Raw genomic sequence first — 19,705 nt, forward strand, 5'->3', positions numbered from 1 at the left:
ATAACATAATTTTTAAAAAAAAGAAAAATAATAGTATTTTGACAATGAAAAACTTGGAAATTGCCTAATATGAAATTGTAATTCATATCCCAATTAACAGTTCTAAACAGTCTAGGGATTATTCTCAGTTATAGAATTTGCAGAAAATATTAAACAAAACAAGCTCATGAAAAGACTTTGTGAATTTATAATTATAGATTTGATAAACTGAAGAATTTTGATAGCCTTCTGTTTTGCCCTTCACGCTTGCCCCTGGATATTGGTAGGTTGTTTTGGCTTTCGGGTTTTGGGTTTTTTTTTAGTTCCATGTTCAAAGACATTGGAAAATTCTGAGTGAAAGATATACAAATGTTTCTTGGCTCTAGGACTTGTCAGATTCCTTAAGGTGATAATATATAACTCTCCAAGAAAAAATGCAATGTTTCCCAAATATATTACACCATGGGACTCTTTTCCTGCCACATTGTAGGACAAATAACTGTAGATCCCCACCTCATCCTGTAAGCAACTGTGATAACCACAGACTCCACAAGATATACCCAGTCCCTACTATATGCCAAGGCTGGATTTCAAGTATCTCATAACCTGGATCCAGCTTAAATGTGACATTAACTTTAAGATTTCACAACAGAAGGGAATGTTCAATAACTGCAAATTGATAGGTTCTGTTATAACAGATGATGCTAACATTAACTGTTCAAAGTCTTGAGGCAGGTTAATTCAGGACATTAAGGCCCTCAATCTTATAGAGAAGAATGGGATGATTATATACTTTAAGATTAACAGAGGGGGGATGGATGGATAGATGGATGGATGGATGGCAGGAAGGAAGGAAGGAATGAAAAAAAGGAGGGAAGGAAGAAAGGAAGGACTGAAGGGGAGGATATTCATGTTTCCTGGTGGAATTATGGAAGGTAAAATTACTGTTACAAGTATTATTGTGTGGGTGCCAGTCATTCATGGTTCCAAAACATTTTATTTACAATGCCATTTCTAAAGCATGTCTCATGATCATTATAGTTTGTGGTAACTATTATCTCCTCTTCTTCTTTGAGCCCTTTTATAGAAAGTAGTGGTAGGAATGAAGACAACTGTGGAACACAAAACTAAGATACAAGAGATGGCCAGTGGGAGATCTAATTAACCCTCCTCCAAACCCACATAGTAAAATCCCGTGATAATGCTGCCACCAGAGGTCAAAGATGGAATTTGCCTTAGTAGTTACTAATAAAAATTAAACAAATGAGTATGTGCACAAAGATTTAACTACAGTACACCACATTTACCCTTCTGTCCTTCCTTGACCATTGTTCGCCAAGCAAACTGACATCATGCGGTTGATATGAAAATAATAAAACCAGTACATTGACCAGGAAAAACTTGAAATAATTCATATCCCTGTTGAATCCTTGAACCATTCTGTGTTTAAGTAGCCTGATTATTTCTATCCTATAGATCTGAGGATTAGAGAGATGAAATCACTTACTCAAGCTGGAAAGGCTAGAAAGAGAGTCAGGTGTTCTGACATCAAATCCTGGGCATGTTCCTTCATGTTCCATTACGCTCTGTGGGCTTTTCTTTCACTATCCTTAACTCTCTAAGGTTTCAGAGGACATTTATCTAGTTCTCTCTCATATTGCTTCAGCATTTTCCAAAATGTCTTCCACAGGACATTACTTATTAAATAAGTGGCTTAGTCACTTGAGCATCAGACTCCTGATTTGGGCTCAGCTCATGAACTCAGGGTTGTGAAATCGAGCCCCTTATCAGGCTCCACACCAGGCATGGAGCCTGCTTAAGATTCTCTCTCTTCCTTCCCTCTGCCACCCCCAATCCCTCTCAAAAGATTTTTAAAAATAAGAAGAATGTGTTCCATAAAAAAAAAAAAAGAGAGATCTCCAATCAAATCCATTTAGTAATGCTTCATAATATATTTATTATTTTGATAACACTGCCTATTAGCCTACTAAAAGCTCTGAGAAGTCCTGCAGAGATCCTGCAAGTCTGAGAAGTAAGAAAAGCTGCTTGCATACTATCACTATCATTCTTGGAACTTTTATGACTGTAGGGAGTTTTTTTTGTAATTTCCCTTCTGCCATTATTCACACCCCACACGACCAAGTTTCTACTTTAATATTCTACATATATCATTTTTTATCCACTCCCTAAATAAGACACATACATTGAAAATCGTTTTCCATGATTGTAATTTGGTATTTTCTGAACACTTTCATTAATCAGGACATGGTAGATTATCTCCAAAGAAGACTACAGACATTACAGAGGCTGTAGGATCCTGTAGCTTCTCCCATGAAATGATTGAGTCTATTTACTGAGGATTTAAGTAATTAATAGCATTGTTCTAGACCCAGGACTAGCCCTTAAGATGTCTGGATAGTGCCAACTTTTGCTTTCACATAAAATAACTTGGATCCAAGAAAAAAGAAAAAGAAGAAAAAAAAAATAACTTGGATCCGATAACTGAATAAAGAGTGATTAGGAAAATAGCCTCATGAAGAAGAGCTAAAGCTCTCCAGCCAATAGCCACAACCCAGGGGCCAGAACTAGGAGGAGATGTCCAGCTGTTCTAGCCCTACAAGCTCCCACCTGAATGAATCACACATGTAACCTGAGCTGATGGGGAAGAACCACTCTGTTCAACTTCAGCATCATAAGAAATAATGAATTGTTGTTTTTTAAGCCACTATATTTTGGAGTTCTTTGGTAGCAAAAAGTAAAATGCATAGGATCTCGCACAACAAGAAAGAATCCATGGGCAAGCCTACATTTGTACCTTTCTGCTGCTTTTCAGTTCAGACCATACATGGACATTGGAAAAGTGGATGACATCAGCGTTAAAAATTGCACAATCATGAGACAAGATGCCTCTCTCCCCTGAGCCGACACATACAACGTTTGGTACATTGTGGTAATTATTTACTTATTTTTCTGTGGTAATTAAACAATATCATGTCTTAACCACAGCTCTTCCTAAGAACACACTCATCACAATGGATAGTTCCAGCTGCTGCAGGCTCTGCCCCTGTGCCCTTGTCCCCTTGCCTCTTCCCAGCCAGTCTCCCGTCCCTCCTATCAGACATTTCTGTTACTTTCCTATTAGCTATTTGCCAATAAAGAACCCGAAGTAAGAACTATTTACCCCTTGCGGACTTAGACACACAGAACACAATTTTGTTATTGTTATTCTTGATTTTGCTGTTAAGCCTGAAATGCTGAACTATTTTAGGCTAGATATCCAGGATGACCGGGGATTTTGAAAAATAACTTATCTCAATAGCTGTCTTAAATGGGGGTTGCCCAAATTATGAATGTACAAAAATAGTTTCCAGAAAAATCTATTTATGAACTTTTAAAAATGATCTTCATTCTATATCTAGGCCTCCCCAGGATGGGCACCCAGCCAGCATTTGAAAAAAAATTTTCATTTCTTTAGAGTAGACTTGTACATTCCTTCCCATTCTAACCCAACTGACAAAATCAACAAATCTCCAATCTAAGCTAGTGGTTTGTGGCCTCTTTATCTTCTCTTTTGCCCTTTAATATATATATCCAGAGGGCTATCAAGATAAATTTTGTTGGGGTATGGAACTACAGACACTAAGAGCTGGAAGGAACCATAAAAGCTACCTGTGTCACACTAAAACTGTGGCAGAAATGACACAACGTGAACCGTGCTCCACTCTAGAAAACGAGAAATCAAATGTAAAATCAACTAGACCTGAGTCTCCCTGTGCCCTTCTTCCATCCCTAACCGGGTCCCAGATGCCTATGTAAATAATCCCAATTAGAAATGCATTCATCACATAAAAACTCACCAAACGAATGCCTACAGGAAATAACACTCCAATAAATCTTGCAAAATGTCTGCTATTCACCATCTTCGAAGTTATGAGCATATGGAAATGAACATAATGTTTGCAATTAAAAGACTTACTTCACTTCAGGTACAGTAAAAACATGCCTGAACCTTTCAAACGTATTCCAAGACTATGAATAAAGCTCCATAAAAATTGGAGTATGCTTTATTATACAGAGATTTATCATTTATTCTTAAAAATTGTATTCTTTCGGTGACTTGCTTCCTCCATCAACATGCTTGGTATGCATACATTACAGAGATGAAATCTGAAATTCTTCCATGTATTTCAGAAAGAACTAGGTAATAATATTTTGTTGATGATCATGAAAATGACTCTGCAGTAGCTATTATGAACTGTTAAACTTAGAATATTAATGCCTCCCACTCCTGATTACTTTAATGAGGTAATCCATAAATCCTCCATCAAACTATCATTCCCTTTATAGTACTTATTTATAAGGGTGTGTTTCTACAAAAATATTTTTGGAAATTAAATCATTTTCTTCCCCATTGCTTCCAAATGGAGATTTCTCTCTTTTAAAAGTCAGCAAGACTAAGTCAGAAAATTTAACCTCTCAGGGTTTCAATTTGCACACTTGAGTTTCTTCTTCAGCAGGTATTAGCACATTTTTCTTTAAAGAGACAGATGACAAATATAGGTTGTTTGTGTCATAGAGTCTCTGTTGCAACTACTCAGCTCTGCTTTGGAGGGCTGAAGCAGGCATAGACAAGATGTGTAAATGAAGGGATGAGGTGAGCTCCAATAAAACTGGCCAGCAGGCTGACCATAGCCCAGTGCCCTTAGTTTGCTGACCCCTCTTCTATCATATTCTATTCAAATGCTTTTCCAAGACCTCTTTGGATTCTCCAGTGACTGGGATCTCACTATACCTATTTTTTCCTTTCATTTGAAGATGAATCTAATCTTTACAGGGCAATCTTAATTTATAGAAATAAATATATTTTTATTTTTAAATTTTTTTAAAAAATTTTATTTATTTATTTAACAGACAGAGATCACAAATAGGTAGAGAGAAAGGCAGAGAGAAGAGGAAGCAGGCCCCCCACGGAGCAAAGAACCCGATGCGGGGCTCCATCCCAGGACCCTGGGATCATGACCTGAGCTGAAGGCAGAGGCTTTAACCCACTGAGCCACCCAGGTGTCCCTTGAAATAAATATATTTTTAATATATTTCAGTGTATTTAGAATGACTGAAGAAATGTAAAAGGTCCTACTTTCACAGGATGCTTCTTCATATACCTCAGTTCTACCCACATGTTCTGCTATTCATTTTCTTCTCTGAGTTCCCGTTCCTCAATTTTCCCATAAGATATCATTTTAGTTCCTTTCCCACTCTTGCTAATTGCCTCTGATCACCATGCATCCATTGGTCAAAGTTCATTTTGTTTGGTACCCAGGATGAAAACCAATACTTGGGGTGTGGGGTGGTCACTGTCACAGAGCAGAAACCTCTTCTCTCTCATGTCACACATTTTTCCCATAGCACCATTCACAAAGCTATTGTCTAACTACTTAGGAGCTAACTCTCAATTATACTCTTAGAGAATAATTAAAAAAGAGAGATTTGGCAGGTAAAAAGGGAAATGCCATGTAAAATGAATATTACAACAGAAAGATGTGTGGTTTTTGCCATGCAGTCTTAGGAAAGAGGATTAAATTAAACCCTAGTGCACTGAGACAGAAGGAATCTCATTGGGTAAGGAGCTAAAAAGAGAAGGAGCTAAAGCACCCTTCTCCATACACCAGCATGATGTTTTCATGGGCAAACTGAGGTCATACCCTGTGTGTTAGGCTTATAGCATTTGTGTTGCTCATGAAAATGATGGAGAAATAGCTTAGCTACCCATAGGGTTTATACTCCAGCTACACTTGGCTGTAGAGATTAAATCAAGGTCACTCTAAGAGTGATTGTTTATCTTTATTTTTGTGAGCTCTAGCACTAGGGTTATAGTCATCCATCTCTAGGGCTAAGACAGGACTATGAGGTTAGAATACATAAATACCTGAATTCCCCTCCCCTACCACCTGCAAGAGCATGCTTCCTTCATCCTGATGTAAACCCTATTACTCTCATTGAAAACCTTCCTCTCAAATGCAGATGCCAGCCCATAGTGGGCTGCAGGTGGATTAGGAACCCTATGACTTGCCCACAGGAATCCTGAGAGAGCATACAGGATTAACTGAGGTCTTGGTACAAAAATTAGAGGGCAAAGATCAGAACAAAGGCTGCTACATGTTGACTCCCCTGCATCCTTCACAACAGCTCTATAAGATCAGAAGTTGTGCAAAAGGATTGCACGACACAGCCTGTGAATGATCTGTCTAGTTTCTGACAGTTTCTGTGCATTTTAGACTACTGTGCTCCCTTGGTTTACATCAGTGGTGCTTAACCTCACTGCAGCCTTCCCCACATACCTGCCTTTTGTTCTTAAATATCTCCTCATATCTCTTATTAAAAACTATGGGTTTTATTAAAAACTTGAGAGGTCAGTTATTAAATTTTTAGCTTTATCATATGTAAGCAATCAAAGGTTTATTTTGTATTTATTTTATTTTATTTTCAAAAGAATCCCGAGAATACATGAAATATTGTCAAACTTACTAGCCTTCTATATTTTTTCCATTTATCTTTTTTTTTTTGCTAGGTCAGTCACTCTTCTGTTGAAACTTTTGTCAATGACTTTGGAAAAAATTAGGAACCTTGTTGAAATAGACACATGCACATCATCACTCACATTTAAGTTGTTCCAGGTCTTGGCTTGGATGTGCACAGTGATGATAATTCTGTCTGGCACCCAGGTCTACAGAACGGTCTTTGCAAGTCGTGTGAAAAGATGATACCTAAGCACATCAGATTCTTAAACTTCAATATCATTCCCTTCATTTGCAACAACTGGCTCTTGACTTGCCCTTTCTATCACAAAATACTGCTGAGCTCCCACTACGTGCATGGCACTATTCCAGATCCTAACCCTTGGAACACAACACTGTGAACACTTAATGTGCTGCTTCCATCACATCAATCCCAAAAAAGGTCCAGTGTTCACTGTAGTTTTTCCCCACTAACATCTCTAGTGTGAAAAGATCCAAGGAAAGAATTTGCATGTTGTAAATGCATAGTTACCTCCCATGTGGAGGTCATTCCTTCTTTTTCCAGAACAACTCTTTCTTTAAAAAAAAAAAAAAAATGGTAGTGAAGTAATTATTCTATCCAAGTCCTTTGAGCCACAAAGACTTCTGTAATAAAAGGATGCAACTTCACTCTAGCCATTGTTGTGTTTATCCTGGTTTTGACTCATGGGTATTTAGTATATTTAAGTATTTGAGTGTATCTGCTCTACACAATTATTTCTAAGTCAACTAAACTATTGTTTCATTTGTAAAGAAACACATTTTCATTTTGCACATTTGAAGAAATATATACAAGTAATTATCTAGCTATAAGAAATTCACCCCACTTCTTCAAGGAGAAGAAAAGCAGCGCTATCAATTTATTAACAAAAGAAATAGAATCAATGATAATTGAGAGCACATTTTCCCTTGAAGTTGACTATGTTCACTGCAGTAAGCAAAGCTTCCTTTGATTATGATGAATGGGTTTTGCAGCCTTTTCATGATTATGCAACATATAATCTGTAATGAAGCTTTGAGGTACTCCTTTCTTAGGGAACAGTTCTGGAACTTACCCAAGCTTAGCAGGGCATCACTGGTGTAGATCAAGCCGCATGTGGCAGTGTTTTTATGCTTCTAACAGAAATCCCTGATAAGCTTGAACACATCGTTGTCTTTTCTTTTAAATGCAGTGGTTCATAGCACAAGCCTTGGTCTGTGATCACTTTCCCTTTTATGGACTCCACCAACACTGACAGGTGAATGCACTTATCAGCTGCTCTTGACTCATCAGGTTGAATACCCTCTTTTAAGAGACAAATCTTGGTTTCTTCTATAACCTGTTACAGGAGATCCTGGCTTCTTTTATTAATTCTAAAACAAGCCATTCCACTTGATAATGGAATAGTGAGAATTTCTCTTGTTTGTTTGCAATGTACAAGTTACACCATTTTGCCATTTACCAATGGGATTTTTCAACTATAGTATAAAACCCTTCCTAATATACCACTCGTCTATCTCCATACTCACACACACACATATATATATACACATATATATGTATATACATATATATAAATATTGACTCAGATTAACCCAGTATAGGCTATCTCTCACTATCTCTGAATCAAGCTTTAAAGCCCGATTATACGAGATGCTAATTAGCCAAAACTGGTTATATGCTGATGTCCTGGCACTAAAAAAACAGTCAGCCCTATTAAACCCAGAAAGACTAAAAATAATGTCTCCAGAATCTGAGTGTTCTTACTGGACGAGGAAAGGTTAAATACTGAGGAGGTAGAAAAAAGAAGTATTCTTTATGATATTAACCCTGTGCTTCCCAAAGATATCCCCAGGGACTAAGTCCCAAGTGTCCTAAAGTTTCTGCTGTCATCCTATCATTATCTGATAGATTTCAATGTGTCAACGTCATTTTCAGCTTCACAGCCACATCACATTTCAGTTCAGGCAGCATCCATGGTTTGGATTGACGTTTAAAAATAATATGTTCACTGAGTTCTGTCCATTTTATGTCATATCAGTGTATCTCCACTACACGCAAATGTAGTCTTTACATTTGTAATTCTTCAACATGACAAAAACAAGTAGAAATTGCAAGGGGTTTTGTTGTGGGAGTGTTTTTTTCCCAACAGAAAATTTATACAGTCAAATCATCATATTGGTGCACATTAGGAAAAAAAAATCACAGAATTGTGCAAGATCAGATTTAACTCTGGCTGTAAAAATTTAATTTAGGCAACTTCCCTCTAGCTCACTATAGCTCCCTCACTAGAGTAACCAGGGTACTAAAAATGCCAGCACAAATTTATCTTAACATACCTAGCACTGGTGAGTTGTAAGTCTCATGTTTACGGTCTCAGCTTAATTTATATCTTTAATTATTTGACTTTAAAATGAATCACTTGTGTCTCCTATTCCAAGGAACAGCACCTTCCACCCTTAGTTTCCAGTCTGAAACGCAAGTGTATTCATGACCCATATTTGTATAAACAGGAAGCCATCAACTGAGAAGTAGGGTATATAACACTCACCATTAGAATTAGCCAGCATCTACTGTGATGATGCAGCAAAGTAATGAGGAAGACCAAAATGCCACTTTCCACTTCTCATGACTTTCATACTATTCTCCCTGCCTTTCATCTCTACCACAACCAGGTATTTCTTACCAGTTTACACATTAGTTTCTGCTGGGCACTCACAAATTCAAAACGTGCATCCCACTTTACTCTTCCATGGAATCAAAGAATCACTACATTGAATGAGACCCTTTAGATTACCTGGCTCTGTGCTTAAATTACCTCTATCATATTACCAACAAGCAATTCATCACTATGCCCTTGCTTTATAAAGGCAGAGGTATTTGGAGTGGTCTAAACCATGGGTGTTGGGGCTGATACCTAGGATTTCCAATACCAGCTCCTTCAGAGTAGGTAAGTTTGGTCATTTACTTCCTCATCTAAAATCCAGTTTCATCATATGGAAATAAGTATACCTCCTTCCTGGGGTTCTAGCAAGAAATTTATGAGGTAATGCCCATGTAATGAGTTTAACACAAGGCCAGGTATAACCTCAAAAATTGGTCATAGCTACATGTCTACAGCTATCTGTATGTCTATATTGAGAACTCTTATTCAATATTCAACACAGTTTTATTTAAATATATAAATGATAAATGTTCAAGAATGAAAATTTGGATAAAATGGAATTAAAGAACACAGCAACAACAAAAAACTGCACAGAATTTCTGACAAGAGCCAAAGTTTATTAAATTTGGTGCTTTTCCCTCCAAGCTTTTCTTCTCTGCATAGTTTTCTTTTACATAGTTGAGATCATATTATGTATACTTTGGAAACATATTTTTAATATTGTAACACACTCTTCTCCATTTTATTAAAATGTGACACAAATACCATTTAAATGGCTGGTTAAGTTCCTATCATGTGGTCTTTCCCCAATTGACTTACCCATGCCCCTGTTTTTGAACAATGAGAACAAACATATTTTTCAAACTGTATTTGCATAAATACATGAGAACTATTGATACTGACGGAAGCTTTGTTGGAATGGAAATAGGATAATATATGCCCAACATGACCAGGAGGAAAGGAATATGAAAAAAGATACTATAGAGAGTTTTTCTTCTTCTAATTATCCATTACAGTGATACTGATGATTAACACTATTACCAATAATAAAACTGACTGAGTGCCTACTATGTGCCAGAAATGTTGCATAATTTAATTCAGTCATTTCAAAAGACTCATGAGGTAGCTTTTAATATCCTCTTTTACAGAGAGGAAATGAAACATAAAAGTCCTAAGACTAATTTGGGGGAAATTTCTGCTAGGAAGGAGGGGAAGGGAGAGTGGAATTTATGTGTTTCTTCAGGCTGAAGAAAGAAAAACAGTGAATAATGATCCTTCTTTATACTCTTAACCACTCTGTCAGGTATTGACAAGTGGAACTGGCACAGTCTCTTTGTTAATAGTGTGAGGACAACATTAGCATAAAGGATTTGAGTGTGGAGACACAACACAAGCTTGAGTTATTAATGATCTGCTATATTAACCTTCCTCTGGACTGGTCATTATGGAAGATAATGAGTGTCCCCATTGTTTAATTCTGTTTTAAGTTAGGTCATCTGTTATTTGTAGTTGAAAGCATTCTGTCTGACTTCAAAAGGATCTCCAGGGACCTAAAACCCTCAACTCAGTTCATCTATCAATATGTTACACTTATTAAGTATATAATGATTATTATCACACTTCCAAACCCATCATCTAAAAAGAAATGTGTATTTCACCTGTGACAGTTTTAGGGCAAATATCACTATTCCATTTAAATAATGGGAACACTGAAACTTTAAAAAAAAAAAGTAACTTGACTTTAAAAAGCAGCTTAAAGAAGTGTTGGTGTCAGAATCTGAACAAAAATGTTTTATCACCAGGACCCATGTTCTTCATGGTATATTGTAAGCTCCCCTTTGGTTGCTACCTTATGGCAAGCTCAATATTTTTGTGCTCATTATGCTACTTGATCTTTGAGATAATCCTATCATTTGAAAACACAGTTTTATGTGTTCACTCTAGAATATCCACGTAGTCCAAGTGGGCAAGCAAGCTTTATAAGGCCATTCAGCAAGCTAAGAGACATAGACAAGATCCACTCCTGTGGATAAAAGAAAGCCACCTTTATTTTAGTCTCTCTCACAACAAAGTTAGGGCCCTATAGCTAGTTCTGGGTCATGGACTGGGGGGAAGAATTGGCTTGTGTTATTCTCAGTCCAAGGTAGTTAGGAAAGGGTAAGTCTTTTATGCCCAGTTATCTCTTTTCCTTATTTGCATGGACGTGAAGGGCACCAAGATGTCAAAGTCAGCAGAGGGAAGCAGCCAAGAACCAGCTTGGATCTTTAAGTTGGTGGAGAAGAGAGTCTCAAACCTAGAACTTGCCTAGGACTTGACATGAGTAGGAAGTTGAATCTGATGGATTAATTCACAAAAAATTTGGATTAATAGTAGCACCCATATCCTCTTCTAACTAACTCAGCTGCTATATAGTTGTCAATGGCTTGTTGGCTTACTCAGTACCTAAGAAGAGGTGTCATTTAACTTTGAGTAGCCAGTAGACCCTTTCAGCATATAACGCCTTTCTAGGTTTTCATCTTTGCTTTAAAGTCCTTGGATACAAAGTGCTGGTGCTTTTTAAAGCTCCTTTTTTCCTTTGTTTTACATGGGTGAATAGTTGCTTTATTTATTATGCAGTTGATGGCGGTTATGGAGAATATTTCTTCACTATGCTTGAGATTTATAGAGCTGGGCTGCCCTTTTATTAGGCAATATATTCAGTTTGGCGTTCTTAGGTGCCTAGAGAATTTGGCATAGATATAGTTTTATCATAAAAAAAATCCTCATAATGATTATTATTAGCATACCCTGTTGTTTATCAAGCCTTCGTACAAAAAAATGCCATATAGCTCTGAGAGGCTAAGTCTTTTGGTCTTTGAGTAGAACAAAGAATGGCATAAATATTTCTGAGACTTGGTGAATATACTGGCCAAGAAATACATGATGTACTAAAATTACAAATAGAGCATCACCGCTGGCTTCCTTGAAACAGAGGTTTCCCCACTGTGCAATGGATTTAACATACCTGAAGTCCCCCTGTTATACCTCCAGGCACAGCTACCATTTATCTGAAATTTGAAACCATCAAATCCTTACTGACGGCTTCCAGGAAAAAGAGAAAAACTCAATCTCTCACCCCTAACATTGTAAAGCGTGAAAAAAACATTGGCAATTACCTAATTGAAACCCCTTAAATTATAGGCAAGAAAAGAGAAAGAATGAGAACTGATTTTCAAAAGGTAACAAAGCCATTTAGGGCCTAGCCAAATGTATTTCTATGTATTGTAGATCTTCTTCCAGACCTCAGAAGAAGGGACAACAGGGCCCACCATGTGTCCTTTTAGCAATAGTCGTCCTGATTGCATCTAGAACTTAGCAAAAGAAATGCATTTAAGCCTTTAGCCTAGACATAATTTCAGGCATTAATTACTGCTACCACCATGTGTTTAACACCTACCCAGTACCAGAAACTAAGCTGCTGTCTGTACTTTTCACAACAGTCCCATGAAGAAGATATAATTATCTTAAAAAAGCTTCAGAAAAGTTAACTGAGTTACCACTAAATGTTGATAAAGTAAGTGACAGTAAATGCTAAAGACAGGACTTCGTGTCCAGTCCTTCCTATCTGTTGCAACAGTGTTCTCAGGAACAAAGTATGATGATCTCCATTTTACATAAAGACAGATATGGCCAAGGGATGTTAAACAAAGTGTTTAAAATATCACATTGGATTGGTGATGGAATTGGAGCCATCATGATCAGAGATTATTTTTCTTCTAGCTAAACCTTTGTTTTCTGTGTTGAAGTGAATGTCATATGAAGTTAAAAATGAAAACAAGGATAGTCTGAAAAGCATTGTTTTGTCTTTCCAAACTTTTGTTTTCCAAAGAAAGTGAAGTGCCTACATAGTATGTGCATTTCACACCTTAAAATGTATCTGAGAATGCTGTTTCGTTTTTTAGATAGAAAGAAAAGAGGTGATTTGGCACATAAGAACACTGAGCTGATGCTCTGTTGTCATCTGTAGAAAGAGGACTACAAACCACAAGAGGCAAGCAAGATCCAGACACAGGGACAGATTTGGGAAGATACCCTGACCCTCATGCGTGATTAGATAAACTTCACAGGAATCTGCAAGCCTTCTTTCCTCACCAAAAAAAAAAAAAAAAAAAAAAAGAAAAAAAAAAGGAAGAAGAAGAAGAAGAAATTTACATTTGAAATTTATTTCAGAGCTTACTTACTTCTGGAATGAGGGTAGGTTCCCAAAAGTCACAGAATTTCGATAATTAAGGTTCCTAGATATCAGCAAGCCTGCTGCCTCCTTTTGCAGTTGGGGAAGTTGTGGCTCAGAGAGGGCAGTGGTTTGTCAAAGGCCATGCAGGTAGGTTTGTAACAAAGTCTAAACCACAAGGCAGGTTATTATAAATCTCACATCATGGTTAGCTGAATGCCTGAAAACTTGAAGGTATAACATATAAACAAAAGTGATGATGACCTGGAAGCAAAGAAAACTGGAAAGCAGAAAAAAGTGTTTGCGATGGTGACTCTAAGCCAATGAGCAGAGAAGAGAAAGAAAAGTAGGTAAAGAAGAAATTGTTCCATATTCAGTAAGCCACCATTTCTGAGTTACCTCCTCCATGTAAAACCCTGGTGCAGAGGGTGAAAACAATTACACTGACCTTGTCTTTAAGGGACTCACATTCTATTGATAAGAGAGTAGGCCATAGTTACAAAGATTGGACGAAAGAACTTTTGGAAGAGAAGAGCAGATAAATTATATTGAGAGTCAGGGAACTGATAGATCTCAAAGGTGAGCAGTTATCTTCAGCCTACTTATCTTGAAGGAAAGTTGCTTATAATTTGGGGGTTTCACATTGTTAGAGCTCATATACTGTCTCCAGTTTAGGAAGATTTGTGAAAAACTACAGGATAGCTGGTTATAATCAGAAAGAATGAAGTTACACCTTCTCTCCTCAACCTCTGTCCATCCACACATCCACTCTGTATGCCCTCAAATGATCTCTTCCTTCATACCATCCTTTGTGTTCACCATGACATGATATCTCACTTCTGATGACTTCTGTCCAACGACCACCAAGGATGCTACCAATGTGCATTCCATCAATCACCCGCCTACATGATAGAAAGGTGATGTAATTAATTCCACTGTTAGGTGGGAAGATGCAGTGTAGAGACATTAAGATGCTGTGCCAAAGGACACAGATTTTCTGGATTCCCATCCTGAAACGAAAACTCCAGCCATAAAAGGGGATAAAAAAGGATCAACTGTACTGTAGTAAAATTAAAAATGTATATCCACCAGTAAGACATCATTAAATCTATATATAGATCTATCTACATGATAAACATAATTACTTCCAAACTAAATATCTAACTATTATCTCTATATCTTTTCATCCAGAAGAAATGGCTAGAGAGAGAATTTGCATCATAAACTATGTATATTTTTCCTTCCCCATACTGGTTACTGGTGATATAAGGACACTATACTCACAAAGTTCTGCCATATTAAGAAAGTCTATTTGCCTTCTTTGAGCTGCAGGAAAAGCAAAAGCTGATTAAACTGAAGAGGCATGTAATGAACGAAATTAAATATGCAGATGAGAGCTTCAGAACTTTCTGGCTGCACATTTCCAGGTTTAGTATATCACTAGTTCATGGATGAGCTGCTTTATCTCTCTGTAACTTAGTTTCGTCATCTGTAAAATGGGAAAATTTTTTAAAGAGGAAAATGATAAGAAATATTTTACCCAACTATGCAAACATCAAAGGAGATCATGTATTTAAAATGCTCAACACAGTGGTGCCTGGGTGGCTCAGTGGGTTAAAGCCTCTGCCTTCAGCTCAGGTCATGATATGGTCCTGGGCTCAAGCCTCACATCAGGAGCTCTCTGCTCAGCTGGAAGCCTGCTTCCCCCCCATCTCTCTGCCTGCCTCTCTGCCTACTTGTGATCTCTGTCTGTCAAATAAATAAATAGAATCTTTAAAAAGCACAAAAATAAAAATAAATATAAAATGCTCAATACAGTGCCTAGCATCAGAGATTCAAAAATTGACAATTGTAGATCTTTTGATGTTTTACACAAATGAACATTTCTAGTTGAGTAAGAATGGTATTCACTTCCTTTTGCCTGCGAATTTAAGGAAGGACAGAGCATTTAAGAGTTCTTTTAGAAGTAAAAACCTTGATCATCACCTGTGAGAAAAGAAAACAAGGAATTTAAAATATATTTAGAATAATACTCAGTTCTACCTGCGCTGGCTGTACAAAGAAACACACATGGGTGAATGGGAAAAAAAATAAATAAAAGGCAGTAGTGGTTTCAATTTTGTCTCTGATCCTGATTTAAATGCTCAACACAGTGGTGCCTGGGTGGCTCTATATCCTGATTAAGTTGGAAACCTGGTACTTTGACTTATATAGCTATTCTTCTTTTAAATGATACTTCTTTAGAGAATCCTTCCTGACCTCCTTGAGAAGATTAGTCCATGTGGCACATGGATTTCTCAGACGACATAGTTCTCGTTTCACTGGTTGTCTGAGAGCTATCCGTTCTTTCTCAGATCATCTGTCACCTTAGTTAGCACATGATCCTTTCTAATGGCCTCTTTATTTCCTGTCTCCACCACCAGAAGTAAGTCCAATGGACTGAGATCCCATGTTTTTCTTGTTTATGAAATGCCCTCACTTTGCCTGTGGGGGTGCCTGGCCCAAGTAGCAGATAAAGAATAGAATAAACAGGAGCATGTGAATGAAGGAAATGAAAGGAAGGAGGGAAGAGACAGAACTGTGGGAGAAAGGGGCCGCTGGGTGGCTCATCTGGTCAAGCATCTGACTCTTCGTTTTGGCCCATCATGGTATTCGGCTCATGAGATCGAGATCTGTGAAGGGCTCCATGCCCAACACGGAGTCTGCTTGAGATTCTCTCTGTCCCTCCCCCTGTGCACTCTTTCTCTCTCCCTCCCTCTCTCTCTTAAATAAATAAATAAATCTTTAAAAAGAAAAAAATGAGATGTGGAAAAAAGAAAGGACACTGGGGTTTGAGGCAAACCTTCTGAAGCAAACTCAAGCTTTTCCCTTTATTGCACCTGACTCCTTCTGTCCTCTCTCTCCTATTTTTCACTTCATTGAAAAATACAATTAAAAAAAAAATAGCAGTTCAGATTATTATGTGGTTAGATGCCAGACTTCCATTTCAGAAATTCTGGGGGAAGTTTTCTTATTGTTGGGCTTGATGCTACTGCTAACACCATTAAACACAGGTAGTGGAGTTGCTGACCTTGGGTACTGCAGTCACGAACTCATTTAGCAGAGCCCACGTAAAGCACAGCTGGGGGACCGAGGTGATTATCTTGCCAACATTTGATGTCATTCCCCGTCACGAGGTTAGCAGATCTGCAACACTGTACCCAGTGTGTGAATGAATACCTTTCACAGACAATAGTTTTTGCCCCTATATCTGCTTTAGTCATGGGTCATATTGACCCTCCCCTAGGTTCAGGTGTCAGTTTTCTAATTTTTGGTTTCTGAACCAAGCACGTCTTTCCAGGCAATTGAAATTAAATTACTTCTAGGAAGGATTCCTGCTGACATGACATCCTTTTACACCCAGTATTTTCTCATGGTCTTGTTTATGGGCATCCTAGCTCAGCCTCACCCTTGGTTATCAGAGGTCCAGCTTCTTCTAGACCCTTGTATCAGTATCCATGACACCAATGTAAGGAAATTTAGAGACAAAAATCATCATCTTTATTCCCCATTTCTTTTTTTTTAAAATTTTTTATTTTTTATAAACTATATATTTTTATCCCCCGGGTACAGGTATGTGAATCGTCAGGTTTACACACATCACAGCACTCACCATAGCATATACCCTCCCCAATGTCCATAACCCCATCCCCTTTCTCCCAACCCCCTTCCCCCCAGCAACCCTCAGTTTGTTTTGTGAGATTAAGAGTCACTTATGGTTTGTCTCCCTCCCAATCCCATCTTGTTTCATTTATTCTTCTCCTACCTCCTTAACCCCCCATGTTGCATCTCCACTTCCTCATATCAGGGAGATCATATGATAGTTGTCTTTCTCTACTTGATTTATTTCACTAAGCATGATACCCTCTAGTTCCATCCACATCGTCACAAATGGCAAGATTTCATTTCTTTTGATGGCTGCATAGTATTCCATTGTGTATATATACCACATCTTCTTGATCCATTCATCTGTTGATGGACATCTAGGTTCTGTCCATAGTTTGGCTATTGTGGACATTGCTGCTATAAACATTCGGGTGCACGTGCCCCTTTGGATCACTATGTTTGTATCTTTAGGGTAAATACCTAGTAGTGCAATTGCTAGGTTATAGGGCAGTTCTATTTTCAATATTTTGAGGATCTCCATGCTGTTTTCCAGAGTGGTTGAACCAGCTTGCATTCCCACCAACAGTGTAGGAGGGTTCCCCTTTCTCCGCATCCTCGCCAGCATCTGTCATTTCCTGACTTATTAATTTTAGCCATTCTGACTGGTATGAAGTGATATCTCATTGCGGTTTTGATTTGTATTTCCCTGGCGCTGAGTGATGCGGAGCACTTTTTCATGTGTCTGTTTGCCATCTGGATGTCTTCTTTGCAGAAATGTCTGTTCATGTCCTCTGCCCATTTCTTGATTGGATTATTTGTTCTTTGGGTGTTGAGTTTGCTAAGTTCTTTATAGATTTTGGACACTAGCCCTTTATCTGATATGTCACTTGCAAATACCTTCTCCCATTCTGTGAGTTGTCTTTTGGTTTTGTTGGGTGTTTCCTTTACTGTGCAAAAGCTTTTGATCTTGATAAAATCCCAATAGTTCATTTTTGCCCTTGCTTCCCTTGACTTTGGCGATGTTCCTAGGAAGATGTTGCTGCGGTTGAGGTCAAAGAGGTTGCTGCCTGTGTTCTCCTCAAGGATTTTGATGGATTCCTTTCGCACATTGAGGTCTTTCATCCATTTTGAGTCTATTTTTGTGTGTGGTGTAAGGACATGGTCCAATTTCATTTTTCTGCATGTGGCTGTCCAATTTTCCCAACACCATTTATTGAAGAGGCTGTCTTTTTCCATTGGACATTCTTTCTTGCTTCTCGAAGATTAGTTGACCATATTGTTGAGGGTCTATTTCTGCGCTCTCTATTCTGTACCATTGATCTATGTTTCTGTTTTTGTGCCAATATCATGCTGTCTTGATGATGACAGCTTTGTAATAGAGCTTGAAGTCCGGAATTGTGATGCCACCAACGTTGGCTTTCTTTTTCAATATTCCTTTGACTATTCGAGGTCTTTTCTGGTTCCATATAAATTTTAGGATTATTTGTTCCATTTCATTGAAAAAGATGGATGGTACTTTGATAGGAATTGCATTAAATGTGTAGACTGCTTTAGGTAGCATAGACATTTTCACAATATTTATTCATCCAATCCAGGTGCATGGAACATTTTTCCATTTCTTTGTGTCTTCCTCAATTTCTTTCATGAGTACTTTATAGTTTTCTGAGTATAGATTCTTTGCCTTTTTGGTTAGATTTATTCCTAGGTATCTTATGGTTTTGGGTGCAATTGTAAATGGGATTGACTCCTTAATTTCTCTTTCTTCTGTTTTGTTGTTGGTGTAGAGAAATGCAACTGATTTCTGTGCATTGATTTTATATCCTGACACTTTACTGAATTCCTGTACAAGTTCTAGCAGTTTTGGAGTGGAGTCTTTTGGGTTTTCCACATATAGTATCATATCACCTGTGAAGAGTGATAGTTTGACTTCTTCTTTGCCGATTTGGATGCCTTTAATTTCCTTTTGTTGTTTGATTGCTGAGGCTAGGACTTCTAGTACTGTGTTGAATAGCAGTGGTGATAATGGACATCCCTGCCGTGTTCCTGACCTTAGCGGAAAAGCTTTCAGTTTTTCTCCATTGAGAATGATATTTGTGGTGGGTTTTTCATAGATGGCTTTGATAATATTGAGGTATGTGCCCTCTATCCCTACACTTTGAAGAGTTTTGATCAGGAAGGGATCCTGTACTTTGTCAAATGCTTTTTCAGCATCTATTGAGAGCATCATATGGTTCTTGTTCTTTCTTTTATTGATGTGTTGTATCACATTGATTGATTTGCGGATGTTGAACCAAACTTGCAACCTTGGAATAAATCCCACTTGGTCGCAGTGAATAATCCTTTTAATGTACTGTTGAATCCTATTGGCTAGTATTTTGGTGAGAATTTTTGCATCTGTGTTCATCAAGGATATTGGTCTGTAGTTCTCTTTTTTGATGGGATCCTTGTCTGGTTTTGGGATCAAGGTGATGCTGGCCTCATAAAATGAGTTTGGAAGTGTTCCTTCCATTTGTATTTTTTGGAACAGTTTCAAAAGAATAGGAATTAGTTCTTCATTAAATGTTTGGTAGAATTCCCCCGGGGGAGCCATCTGGGCCTGGGCTTTTGTTTTTTTGGAGATTTTTCATGACTGTGTCAATCTCCTTACTGGTTATGGGTCTGTTCAGGCTTTC

The sequence above is a fragment of the Mustela putorius genome, unplaced genomic scaffold, assembly GCF_011764305.1.
Source record: "Mustela putorius furo isolate JIRA1106 unplaced genomic scaffold, ASM1176430v1.1 tig00000174_pilon_pilon_pilon, whole genome shotgun sequence".
NCBI classification, from domain to species: Eukaryota; Metazoa; Chordata; class Mammalia; order Carnivora; family Mustelidae; genus Mustela; species Mustela putorius.